Here is a 14,039-nt window from a genome sequence, read left to right as displayed (position 1 = left end):
AAGATGATTCCTTAAAAACATTTTAAAATCAATTTTAAAAATACAGGTTGAACCAAGGAGACATCATCCAACAGTATGGTTCTACTGCGTGAGATAACAGCGGTATCACAAGGTACAATGTTTTCATTTACACTCACTCTTGCAGTAGGTTAATCACTCTGGTACTGTATTATGGCACTACTTCAAGGAACAGAACAAGGTCACATTTTTCAGGTCACTAACATTCAAAGAATATCATTCAATAAAGCAACACTCTCTGTCATTTCCTTTCTACTTACGCCCCCTTCTTTATAATATTTCTTGTTACAATTGCATCCAGTATAATCCTTCCCACCATATACAAAAAGAAAAAGATGTCATGTATTTACTTCACGGGTTCTTTGCTTAAGAATTCATAGCAACACATTGTTAATAAACCAAATTGTTCTGAATAGCAAAGGTTTAACAATTAGGCTACACATTACCAATTCATCCACTAGGCTCACAACTGCATACCTCATCGTGGATGACCTAGACCCAACTGACTGGCATTTATATAATGCCTTTCACGACCAGAGGATGTTTCAAAGTGCTTTACGGCCAATGAAGTACTTTTTGAAGTGTAGTCACTGTTGTAATGTGGGAAACCCAGCAGCCAATTTGCGCACAGCAAGCTTCCACAAACAGCAATGTGATAATGACCAAATAAACTGTTTTTGTTATGTTGATTGAGGGATAAATATTGGCCAGGACAACGGGGATAACTCCCCTGCTCTCCCCATAGTGCCATGGGATCTTTTACGTCCACCTGAGAGAGCAGACGGGGCCTCAGTTTAACATCTTATCTGAAGATGGCACCTCTGATAGTGCACAAGTCTCTGGAGTGGGACTTGAACCCACAATCTTCTGACTCAGAGATGAAGGTGCTGTCAACTGAGCCACGGTTGACACTAGATACAGTGTTAGAGATTACTCTGCATTTGGTGGTCAGGATTTAATCGTCGTCATTCTTGCTTTAAACAGGAATATGCGGCAAAAAAAGTAAAGGAAAGAAAAAGATTGTTTGTAACCGTTGGCTGAATATGTAAAAACAATATGTGGTTTGGCGCTAATTTATACAAACCAAAATGTCCCAGATTCCATCCCTGTCTATGCTCAGTTAGCTGATCTCAATTGATGCAGCATTTAAGCCATTACTGTTAGCTTCAGTGCACCAAGTCAGGAAGGGTGGAAAAAAAAAAATGAGAGTGGGCCTCTGGTGGAAGGTGCATGTGTGGACGAGATTGTGAGCATGGTGTTGCATTCATTCCCAAGAGAGCCACAGGCTTGGTCAAACGTGGAGAACAATCACTTGGGCAGTGTCATAATCATAGGCGGTCCCTCGAACGAGGATGACTTGCTTCCACACCAAAAGGGATGAGTTCGCAATGTAGGACCCGATATTCCAGTCCTGAACTCCAGGGGGGGGAAGATGCCTGTGCATGGATTTTTTTTAACGCGTGGTGACCGTTGCACATCAGCACCACACGGGCTTGACAGAGCTAGGCCTTTATCCAGTGGCAAGGGTTAGCCAGGACAACTGGAGACCTGCTCTGCTGCATGGACCTAGTGCGCACACATAGCGCAGTGTGGGCTGGCCCGTGCTGCCCGAGCTCTCGGTTCTTCTGGGCCCTGTACCTTCATTTGCCGCACCTCTGCCACGATCTCTCACCGCTCCTCCACCATAAACATTTTCCGCACCTCTGCCACGATCTCTCACCGCACCTCCGCACCAAACATTCGCTACACCTCTGTCACGATCACTCACCGAATCTCAACCACGATCTATCACCACTCCTCCGCCTCAATCATTTGCCACATTTCTGCCTCGATTTCTCGCCGCTTCTCCACCTCAAACATTCGCCGCACTTCCGCCACGATCTCTCGCCGCTCATCCGCCCCGACCTTCCCGCTCCTCTGCTGTACCTGGACCCCGCCGATGTTCCTGCCCACGCACCAAACGGCGACCTGGGTTTTGATGACGTCACCCAGTCGCCCACCTCGAAATCGTCACACACTTGGAGCAACTCGCGCTGGAAGTTGTCGGGGTATAATGCTCCAACTCTTTTATCCTCCCGACCTGCGACGTTGTCCTCTCGCAGGTTTGGGTGGCCCACGATGTTGCAGGGACCCGCTCTTTTATCCTCCCAATCTGTGTACTGGAGAGCGGCTAGCGCTCATGGTACTGAACATCAAAAGACAGAGCCTTCAGGAGAGGCTTGGAGAAATAAAAAAAAGCGGCTTACATTTGTATAGTGTCTTTCATGACCACCGGATGTCCTGAAGTGCATTACAGCCAATGAAGTAATTTTGAAGTGTAGTCACTGTTGTAATGTGAGAAATGTGGCAGCCAGTTTGCGCACAAGGGCAAGCTCCCGCAAACGGCAATGTGATAATGACCAGGTAATCTGTTTTTGTTATGTTGATTGAGGGATAAATATTGGCCAGGACACCAGAGATAACTCCTCTGTTCAAAATAGTTGTACACAAATGGGGAGAAAAACAAACAAAAAATTATAACCATTGCCATATTTACAAAATCTAAGTCTTTACAAATGAAAGTCTGGAATCAATGAATTAAACAACACGGCTACAACAAAGAACTCTATTTTTTTACTCTTGCACTAATTGAACACACAGCATTACACAAATATCATTCAGTTGGAAAATACAGAGGCTCAACCTCTTCAAATTTTACAGGATCAGTTGGTGAGAAAGTAAACACTGCGATAATGAATCTTTGCTAGATTAAAAATATTCCTCCTGTGGTCTCTCAAGGTTATACATCGAATAACAATCTGTGTATAGCAACCACCCTAATTAACAACCAAATGTTCAGCATTTATTTAATTGCTTTGAATTATCTGACAGTATCATAACTTTATGCAATTACATCCAGCTAGAATTACTTCTTTGGTGTAATTTTAGGGATTTTGTTACATTACACATACCTCAAATGCCATACAATCAGCGCACACAGTTTAAACCTGAAAAAATTCGAGTTAATTGGCATATGATCCAATTATATGGATCCCATTTGTTGCTATCACATAACTCTCATAACAGTCGGCTATTGTTCTGGCTACCCTTGGAGTCATCATCATCATCATAACGAGGATGACTTGCTTCCACGCCAAAAACAGGTGTTTCAATCAAGGTCCAGAACTACATCCTGAAGGGTGGAAGATGCCTGTGCGTGGATTTTTTTAACGTGGGGTGGCCGTTGCACACCAGCCACCACACGGGTTTGACAGAGCTAGGTCTTGGTCCAGTGGCAAGGATTAGAACTATATTGACTCCGTTTTACCAAAAGAAAAGAGAGTGTGACTATATTTTTGCAACCATACGATGCCAAGTTAACTCCAGGAAATTGACTCCTGCATTTTTACACTTGCCCCAGTTTCTGAAAAGTCTGTTTTGATTATAGCTGTCTGATGCCTTGGGACATTCTTTTACATTAAAGGGGCTATAGATGCACGATGTTATTGTAGAGACAAATTTGTGTCCAATGCACACATCCCAATCAAAATTAAGCACACAGAGGTCAAAATTAGATTATTCCCAGAAACAACCAACTTGAAACAGTTATCTGGTTTACTAACTATTTATAATTCAAGGTTCCCTGCAATTCGATTTCTCGTGCGCGTGCTCTGTAACTGGCTGCGCAGCCCATTCAGATCTTCGCGCACTCGCAGTTATTCCCATTGAAAAGCCAGTGAGCGGCCTGCGCGGGACTTCCAGACACTGCGTGGCCGCGCAGCTTAATGGGAACGTTGGTCTCGTTGTATTTAAAGAAAACAATTTTTTGCGACCACCTTTCCCATCCGTTTTTTGTGTCCACCTCCTGAAAGCTTTGTTCAACCCGTAAGGGAAGTTGATGTCAAAGGAACTATTTTGCCAAATCCAACAGATTAAGGCACCTGAACTATTATCAGTAGTGAGTCATTAACCCAGGGGTGCTTCAACCATCTTCATTCATTTCCATTGTGTACATGATAATTAAATCTCTTAAAGCCCATCAGGCCTGGTAAATCTTCCAAGTCAATTTGTTCTCTCTCTTTTGCCCCTCCCCTCCGCCACCGCCACCCCCCACCCCCCCCACCCCGACCCCCAGCTTCATCAGTACTCAATGTTAAAATCAAAACTTTTGAAAAAAGAAAGACAACAGACTTAAAGTAAACCCCAAAAGTATCTTGAACATTAATCACAGTTCCAGTTAATGTTATTTTTAAAAAGGGTCCTGATATTGAGACTTCCTCCATGACCTTTAAAACCCTTCCTGCAAATATTAAGTACAGCACAACATAATCTCCCATCAGTAAGTGTCTGCATGCATCCCGTGGATATGTGGAACAAAACACAGTTTCTCTATCTACCAGAAGGGATTTTTTTTCCCTTTAGTTTTTTATTACATATAAAATTAAATTTGATCCATTTCCAACTTGTATGACATTTCAATTCCCTTGATAAAAGAGCTGGAACATCAGGAAATTTTCCAGTTCTAATGGCAAGAATTAGAATTTCAGCCCTTCAGCATGTACGTATTAACTTAAGTTACTGACTCCAAGTGCATAAAAACACGCATCGCTTCTCAAATGAAATGTCACACTTAAAACTAATTGAAATGAATTAATCAATTCCCTGCAGAATCAAGTGAAGTTAATATGTTAGAATGTACCCCATGATGGACCTGTTTCAGTCCGCTGCACTGTGCTGAACTCTATGTCTATATTCTTGCAAGATTATTTCGCACTGAAGGAAATACACTGTGCAGTGGGAATAAAATTATTTTACAAAGTTTAGTAAGGCTTTTTACTAATTTTGTCTTTTTTTTGTTGATGTTGAAGGGTAATGTTGGCTCAGAGGTACAATGTATTATAAACCCCTGTAGTCATTAATTATGGTATCAGCTGGCTGATGAAGTTATGCAGAGCTTGGTGCTGTAGTTTTTAATTGCAGCAGGTGGAGTGGAACTAAAATGAAGCAGAACTCCAGACTACTGCCTGAATTCAAAGTGAAAAGCAATTTCAGCGCATAGGCAGAGTTTTTGCTCTTCGGTGTTCTGTTGTACACCACACTAAGTTCGGCAAATGGTTGCCTAATTTGTTTTTCTCTGCGCTTCTGAAACTTTTTGAAACGTTTCTCGTACCTAGATTTGTCCTTTTTATTCTGTCTCACACACTTCTCATCGCAGGCAAACACAAGGGAGAAGATAGCGCTCAATCAAGGAATTAATCCCTCTTGACAAAAATTGGCATTCTGTTCGTGTAAGTACGGTATTGAGTATGTGCCGAGGCAGGATTGGAATAGATAAATGATCCAAAAGGAAGGCCACAGCTAGGACAGCTGACAATGCTGTCAGGGCCTCTGGTGAGAGCTCAGGGAGTGAGTTGGAAAGAGTGAGAATGCAGACGGTGCCCAGCTGGAACTAAGGAAATGGGTAGAAAAATCGAGGAAAAGAAAAAGGAATTTTAGCTTGCAGCCAATAATCTCACCTTGTGCACAGAAGGCAAACAACGTAATCATATGAAAATGAGGGGGGAGATAGACAGATTTTTGAGCAATAAGGGAATAAAGGGTTATGGGGAGCGGGCAGGGAAGTGGGGCTGAGTCCATGATCAGATCAGCCATGATCTTATTGAATGGTGGAGCAGGCTTGAGGGGCCAAATGGCCTACTCCTGTTTCTATTTCTTATGTTCTAAACCTTGAGTGTAGTGCAGCCTGCTGATAAGTAAGACACAAGTGGTGGCTAGTTACTCTAGTTTTAAGACACTAGAGGACTGCCTTATTAACATGTATGTACATTTTTCTTCAAATTAGCTCAATTCTCAGCCACTGCCCTTGTATGCCAAAAATATCACTGGAGGTTCTTGGGCTGAGAAGATAACCTACACATTTCGAACATCTGTTTGCTTATTTTAACAAATAAATCATTACAAACGATCACAATATTTTCACAGGTAACAATGGATATACACACAAACATTTCCACAGTTATCAATGCACTGAAGCACTAAAATCTTTTGAAAGAAAAATAACCATTGTTCTTTCAAGAGGCCAGCAGAGCAGGATTTTACTTGAATACAGTTCTCATGGCAATTAGTGTCCGTCAGACCAAACAAGGCTGAAATTATTCCAAAATGCCCGACAACACTTGTTGAAATGAAACACAGCATCATATTTGATGAGATTGGGATGTTATTTAAGGGCAGTTGCGTTTACACTACTTGCTATCAAACAAATGGAAAGCTAATTTCCTGAAAAGCTACAATTTCCCAAGGAGAAAAGAATCCAGTTTCCAGAAAGCACAAGTCAATTTGGCGTAAAGCTCTTTCAACTATTTGTCAAACATAAAATTAAGTGCCCCCTTATTAAAGGGCACAAATTAACAAATTAAACTTTGGAACATTAAACCATGCCAGCGCGAGAGACACAGGTGCACTGCATCTGTATTCCAGTCAATTCCACTGAAGTGAATGTAAACTGGAAAAATTCAAGCTATTTTTTAAATCACCAACTATATTTGTTTGTGTTAACGACAAAATGTGAATGATAAATTCCAATCGAGGCAATTCCTTTAGACCAGATTAGATTGTAGTGTTAATGACCCAAATTAGTCTTCTTACACATCATCACTATTTGCAAGAGCAAGATTTATTTTTATCCCCACTTAAACTTGTGCTGCTAACATACTTTCTTTTAGTTTGCAGCTGATGTGTAGTTAATATTTGTGTACATGGCACAGGATTGTTTGCTTTAATCTGTAAGACAAAACTCCTTTGGATGCCAAATTTGAAGGCCAGACAAACTATTGCTTTTTTAATAGTCTAACCCACTCATTCACCTTTTTACCATATCCCTCAACATCTTGTCTCTTTAGAAAAGTATCACATTGTCTTTTGAACCCATTTATACTGTGTGCTTCAACATTAAGAGTCAGCCAAAATAACAATGCAACAAGGCAATTCTTAAAATCATTTCACTACATCAACAAAGACTTGAAATGGCTTAAACCTATGAATAACTTAATGTCAAACAATAAGACAAGAGAATATTAACTATATCTGAAGTGTTTACTTTGTACTTCACACCAGCAGTTGCATATAGACTTCTAGATACTCCTCCTCCAATTCACAAAGTAAATTGGAATATCACGCCGTTTTTTTCTGTTACCGATAAAAATCTGATTGAAGTGTTAGATTTCAATCACCAACTTTCCCACTGCTGCTGCACACAAGCATTTCAAAAAACAAACTTCAATCCATGAGAGCGTATCCATGTCACTAATGTGACACCACATCTCAGACCTTCTATGTACACGCTTACCAACGTGGAACATAGGTGCAGGTTTTCGTTTCACTGCCTTGTGGAGCGGTTTAGGTATTTTCATGAAATTTGGAACAACACAGGTTCTTTTTGATGTGACATTTTGGGAGACGACTTTATTCAGATTTTTGTTTTGCTTTACCTGACTGAAAGTGTGTTTTAGAAATAGCTAGAGTTAAGATCAAGACTTTCTTTCCCTAATGAATGTCAACACTGAGCCCAGAGACATGATTGCTGCCTGTGAGTTGCAGGCATGATGTTAGATCAACAGATGAGCCAGGTAATGCAGAGGTTTGGTCTTAAGTGGTGATCAAATTATTAGTTATTTGAAGGACAAGTTTAGTTGTAGATTCTTTGCCATGTCTCTCAGTCATAGCAATGGCTTCAATTGTTAGCAAGTGGTAGCGTATCCAAGCTTACAGTCAGATGCATTACATCATCATTGGTGGAATCATCAAGCAAGCTTTGCTTTAAGAGGAAATAGGTTCAAAAGCAAAAGACCACCATGTAGTCACGAGACAACTGTTTATACCTTAGCTACTTAGTCGCTAGAAATGTTTAATATCTCAACAACCTGATTATTGACAAGAATTTATTTGATTAGAAAATGAGTCAGCTTAAACATCAAATCACGTCCTTCAGGTGCAGCCCTATGGTGCTGAGTTCCTTGTTGTACACTGCCTCAAACACAAGAAGGAGCTTGCAAGGTCTGTGGAAGATCAATCTCCCATGTAATATCTAGCAGAGGCTCAGTCAAAAACTACTGGAAAGAACTACAAAGATTCCTGTTTTTTTTTCTTGTTTTGCAACAGTTCATACAGTGTGTTAATCAAGTATTGTACTACTTGTTTCTTGCTGTGTCTTTCTGATTCAACTATTGTGAATAAATTTATTAGTGTTATCTTGAACATAGCACTCTAACCTTTTGGAGTATACGGGAGAATGCAGTGGGAATTCCATGTGATCTGTGCTGCAATATATGCAGAAAGTGATACTCCCGTGGCATACTAACTTACCCACGGCATGCGGAAGAAGCAGGTGGCCCTGCATAGGGAATTTAGTCTGTTTATAGAAATGGCATTTTTGTTGTAAGCAATAAACTAAAAGCCCAGACTCTTAACAGGTACCATAGAGTCACCAACAGATATCACAGGGCCCAGTGGCATAAATAGTGAGCATGAAGTCACCATCTCGGAAAGAAACAAGACTGAAAATTGACAGCACTGCAAATTGTTACATTAGGCAAAAATCAAAAAGGGCCACATTGCAGCAAAATTCTAAAAGGACAAAGTGTGTTAAAAAGACAAGCCTGAAGGCTCTGTGCCTCAATGCAAGGAGTATTCATAATAAAGTGGACGAATTAACTGCACAGGCAGCAATTAATGAATATGATATAATTGATATCACGGAGACATGGCTCCAGGGTGACCAAGGCTGGGAACTCAACATCCAGGGGTATTCAACATTCAGGAAGGATAGACAGAAAGGAAAAGGGGGTGGGGTAGCGTTGCTGGTTAAAGAGGAAATTAACGCAAAAGTAAGGAAGGACATTAGCTTGGATGATGTGGAATCAGTATGGGTGGAGCTGCGGAATACCAAAGGGCAGAAAACGCTAGTGGGAGTTGTGAATAGACCACCAAACAGTAGTAGTGAGGTTGGGGACAGCATCAGACAAGAAATTAGGGATGCATGCAATAAAGGTACAGCAGTCATCATGGGCGACTTTAATCTACATATAGATTTGGCTAACTAAACAGGTAGCAATACTGGAGGAGGATTTCCTGGAGCGTATGAGGGTTGGTTTTCTAGACCAATATGTCGAGGAACCAACTAGAGAGCTGGCCATCCTAGACTGGGTGATGTGTAATGAGAAAGGACTAATTAACAATCTTGTTGTGTGAGGCCCCTTGGGGAAGAGTGACCATAATATGGTAGAATTCTTTATTAAGATGGAGAGTGACACAGTTAATTCAGAGACTACGGTCCTGAACTTAAGGAAAGGTAACTTCGATGGTATGAGACGCGAATTGGCTAGAATAGACTGGCGAGTGATATTTAAAGGGTTGACGGTGGATAGGCAATGGCAAACATTTAAAGATCACATGGATGAACTTCAACAATTGTACATCCCTATCTGGAGTAAAAATAAAACAGGGAACGTGGCTAACAAGGGAAATTAAGGATAGTGTTAAATCCAAGGAAGAGGCATATAAATTGGCCAGAAAAAGCAGCAAATCTGAGGACTGGGAGAAATTTAGAATTCAGCAGAGGAGGACAAAGGGTTTAATTAGGAGGGGGGAAATAGAGTATGAGAGGAAGCTTGCCGGGAACATAAAAACTGACTGCAAAAGCTTCTATAGATATGTGAAGAGGAAAAAATTAGTGAAGGCAAACGTAGGTCCCTTGCAGTCAGATTCAGGTGAATTTATAATGGGGAAAAAGAAATGGCAGACCAGTTGAACAAATACTTTGGTTCTGTCTTCACGAAGGAAGACACAAATAACCTTCCGGAAGTACTAGGGGACCGAGGGTCTAGTGAGAAGGAGGACCTGAAGGATATCCTTATTAAGCGGGAAATTGTGTTGGGGAAATTGATGGGATTGAAGGCCGATAAATCCCCGGGGCCTGATAGTCTGCATCCCAGAGTACTTAAGGAAGTGGCCCCAGAAATAGTGGATGCATTGGGGATCATTTTCCAACAGTCCATCGACTCTGGATCAGTTCCTATGGACTGGAGGGTAGCAAATGTAACACCACTTTTTAAAAAAGGAGGGAGAGAGAAAACGGATAATTATAGACCGGTTAGCCTGACATCAGTAGTGGGGAAAATGTTGGAATCAATTATTAAAGATGAAATAACAGCGCATTTGGAAAGCAGTGACAGGATCGGTCCAAGTCAACATGGATTTATGAAAGGGAAATCATGCTTGACAAATCTTCTGGAATTTTTTGAGGATGTAACTAGCAGAGTGGACGGGGGAGAATCAGTGGATGTGGTGTATTTGGACTTTCAAAAGGCTTTTGACAAGGTCCCACACAAGAGATTGGTGTGCAAAATTAAAGCACATGGTATTGGGGATAATGTACTGACGTGGATAGAGAACTGGTTGGCAGACAGGAAGCAGAAAGTCAGGATAAACGGGTCCTTTTCAGAATAGCAAGCAATGACTAGTGGGATGCCGCAGAGCTCAGCTATTTACAATATACATTAACGATTTGGATGAAGGAATTTAGTGTAATATCTCCAAGTTTGCAGATGACACTAAACTGGGTGGCGGTGTGAGCTGTGAGGAGGACGCTAAGAGGCTGCAGGGTGACTTGGACAGGTTAGCTGAGTGGGCAAATGCATGGCAGATGCAGTATAATGTGGATAAAGTGAGGTTATCCACTTTGGGGGCAAAAACACGAAGGCAGAATATTATCTGAATGGCGGCAGATTAGGAACAGGGGAGGTGCAACGAGACCTGGGTGTCATGGTACATCAGTCATTGAAAGTTGGCATGTAGGTACAGTAGGCGGTGAAGGCGGCAAATGGTATGTTGGCCTTCATAGCTAGAGAATTTGAGTATAGGAGCAGGGAGGTCTTACTGCAGTTGTACAGGGCCTTGGTGAGGCCTCACCTGGAATATTGTGTTCAGTTTTAGTCTCCTAACCTGAGGAAGGACGTTCTTGCTATTGAGGGAGTGCAGCGAAGGTTGATTCCCAGACCGATTTCTGGGATGGCTGGACTGACATATGAGGAGAGACTGGATCGACTGGGCCTTTATTCATTGGAGTTTGGAAGGATGAGAGGGGATCGCATAGAAATATATAAAATTCTGACGGGACTGGACAAGTTAGATGCAGGAAGAATGTTCTCGATGTTGGGGAAGTCCAGAACCAGAGGACACAGTCTAAGGATAAGGGGTAAGCCACTTAGGACTGAGATGAGGAGAAACTTCTTCACTCAGAGAGTTGTTAACCTGTGGAATTCCCTACCGCAGAGAGTTGTTGATGCCAGTTCATTGGATATATTCAAGAGGGAGTTAGATATGGCCCTTACGGCTAAAGGGATCAAGAGGTATGGAGAGAAAGCAGGAAAGGGGCACTGAGGTGAATGATCAGCCATGATCTTATCGAAGGGCTGAATAGTCTAATCCTGCACCTATTTTCTATGTTTCTATGTTTCTATTTTCCCCAAAATATAGAGGACGCAGTAAAAGATTGCAACCTCCACAGTGGGCATTAATTCAGCGAAATATTCTGGGACAGCTATTTACAATGCACATTCCATGCAACTGTCTGATACAGACTGAATGGATAAACTATCAAACCTGGCTGAATGGTCATGCATGCTAAAGACAAAACTGTCACTACGGTTTTAAAATGCAGCTGCAAGACTGGGATGTTAAATGGACAATACAAAGATAGCTCACTTGCAATGGTGATTCAATTTGTAAAGCACCAAACTCAATCTCACCAGTTAATGATTCACCTTATCCTCGACCTATAAGTGCAACAAATAACACCAAGTAACAATCTGGTGCAGAATTATTGTGTGGCTGAAACTGCAATGATTAAAATCTACCTATGCTGTAGATCTCATTCCAAAATATTTTACTTTACAGATCAAAATTCAGATGCACAAAATATCAACTTTGCTTTTCTGGAATATCTATGTATTTCTCCCTCCCCCCCCCCCCCACCCATTTGCCATAGTTTATTTTCAGCCTGTCTTTTCAGTGTATTTTTCTTTACTTAAGTTTTCTGAGTGTTTATTTTTATAGGTTAGCTTTATTACTGTAATGTTAGGACCAATTTCAGCTTCATGGTGTTTGAGCTGTAAACTTGAGAAAAAACAGTCAGCCCAGGGAGACTGGAATGGCCCTCAATCTACCAACACTTAAGTGGTTGAAATATCTACATCAGACGACCCAATAAATGTGCTTTCTTTAATTAGAAATAAAAACTAGACACATTGTAACTCCCTAATGTTCAGGCAGCATCCCACAATGCTGCTACCGGGGTAAGTTGTGCAATTTTAAATTTAAGTGATTTCATTGAATGTTTTTAAATCATGTCTGACTTCCCGAAAGATTATCATTGAACCATAGAATAGTTACAGCACGGAAGAAGGCAATTCGGCCCGTCGAGCCCGTGCTGGCTCTCTGCAAAAGCACTTCAGCTAGTCCCATTCTCCATTCCTTTCCCTGTAGCCCTGCAATTTTTTTCCCTTCAGGTACTTATCCAACTCCCTTTTGAAAGCCTCGATTGAATCTGCCTCCACTACCCTTTCAGGCTGTGCATTCCAGATCCTAACCACTCGCTGCGTAAAAAAGTTATTTCTTATGTCACCTTTGGTTATTTTGCCAATCACCTTAAATCTGTGCCCTCTGGTTCTCGACACTTCTGCCAATGGGAACAGTTTCTCTCCATCTACTCTGTCCAGACCCCTCATGATTTTGAACATCTCCATCAAATCTCCTCTGCTCTCAGGAGAACAACCCCAGCTTCTCCAGTCTATCCACGTAACTGAAGACACTCATCCCTGGAATCATTCTCGTAAATCTTTTCTGCACCCTCTCTAAGGCCTTCACATCCTTCCTAAAGTGCAGTGCCCAGAATTGGACACAATGCTCCAGTTGAGGCCGAACCAGTGTTTGATAGTTTCATCATAATTTCTATGCTTTTGTACTCTATATCGTTATTCATGAAGCCGCCCAGGATCCCTAACCTAAGCTAAGATAGTATGTTAACCCACTCGTCTCTGCTGCAGAATTTCGAAGGGATTTTCACGAGATTGACTGGTCCCAGTATTGGAAAATGTAATCTTTTCTCCCACTTTTCATATAGCAGCAGAATGCCAGGTCAGGTAATGCACAGCAAGTTGCAATATTATACTCCATATAATGATCAGATGACAGCAGTGAACCTTCAAAAGCTATCTTTTTTTTCTTTTCAGGAGCAGGATAGGATGGGAGTATAACTATTAAAACTATCAAATGATTTGCAGTATTACACTGTAAATCACGTTAATGGACTGTACATGGAAGAGAGGTTATCTTTCAGCATTATGTTAGTTCATATCTCCCACCTCTCCAGTCTATCAGCAGAACTTTCATTACATTTCTATTGACTCTATAGGAACAGGAACATAAGCAGGCCATTCAGCCCTCCCAAGCCTGTTGCACCATTCAATTTAGATCATCACTGTACTGTTCCTCAACTCCATTTACCCACCTTTGTTCATATCCCTCGATACCTTACCCAACAAAAATCTATCAATCTCAGATTTGAAAATTTCATTTGAGCCCCCGCATTCACAGTCATTTGGCAGATTTTCACAACACTTTGTGTGAAAAGGTGCTTCATGATTTCACTCCTAAATGCCCTAGCTTTAATTTTAAGATTAGGGCACGTTAATCTGGATTTCTCCCACCAGAGGAAAGAGTTTCTCTGTGTCGACTCTATCGAATTCCCTTCGAAGTTCAAATACCTGAATTAGATCACCCATCTTTCAGATGAGATTTAAAGCCGAGGCCCTGTCTGCTCTCTCAGGTAGACGGAAGGATCCCATGGCACTTTTCGAAGAGGAGCAGGGAGCTGTGTGTGTGTTTTGGCCGACATTTATACCTCAACCAACATCATCAAAAACAGATCATCTGGTCATTTATCACATCGCTGTTTGTCAGAGCTTGCTATGCGCAAATTGGCT

General features: G+C 41.4%; 1 protein-coding gene across 2 annotated transcripts in view; it reads right to left on the bottom strand.

Moving 5' to 3' along the window:
• Positions 1–14,039, bottom strand: part of wwox (WW domain containing oxidoreductase) — a 1,164,136-nt gene that overhangs the window by 644,835 nt on the left and 505,262 nt on the right. The gene's annotated exons all lie outside the window — the stretch shown is intronic.

This window comes from Pristiophorus japonicus, chromosome 13 (assembly GCF_044704955.1).
Source record: "Pristiophorus japonicus isolate sPriJap1 chromosome 13, sPriJap1.hap1, whole genome shotgun sequence".
Classification (NCBI taxonomy): Eukaryota; Metazoa; Chordata; class Chondrichthyes; family Pristiophoridae; genus Pristiophorus; species Pristiophorus japonicus.
This window is presented reverse-complemented; position numbering and strand designations above follow the sequence as displayed.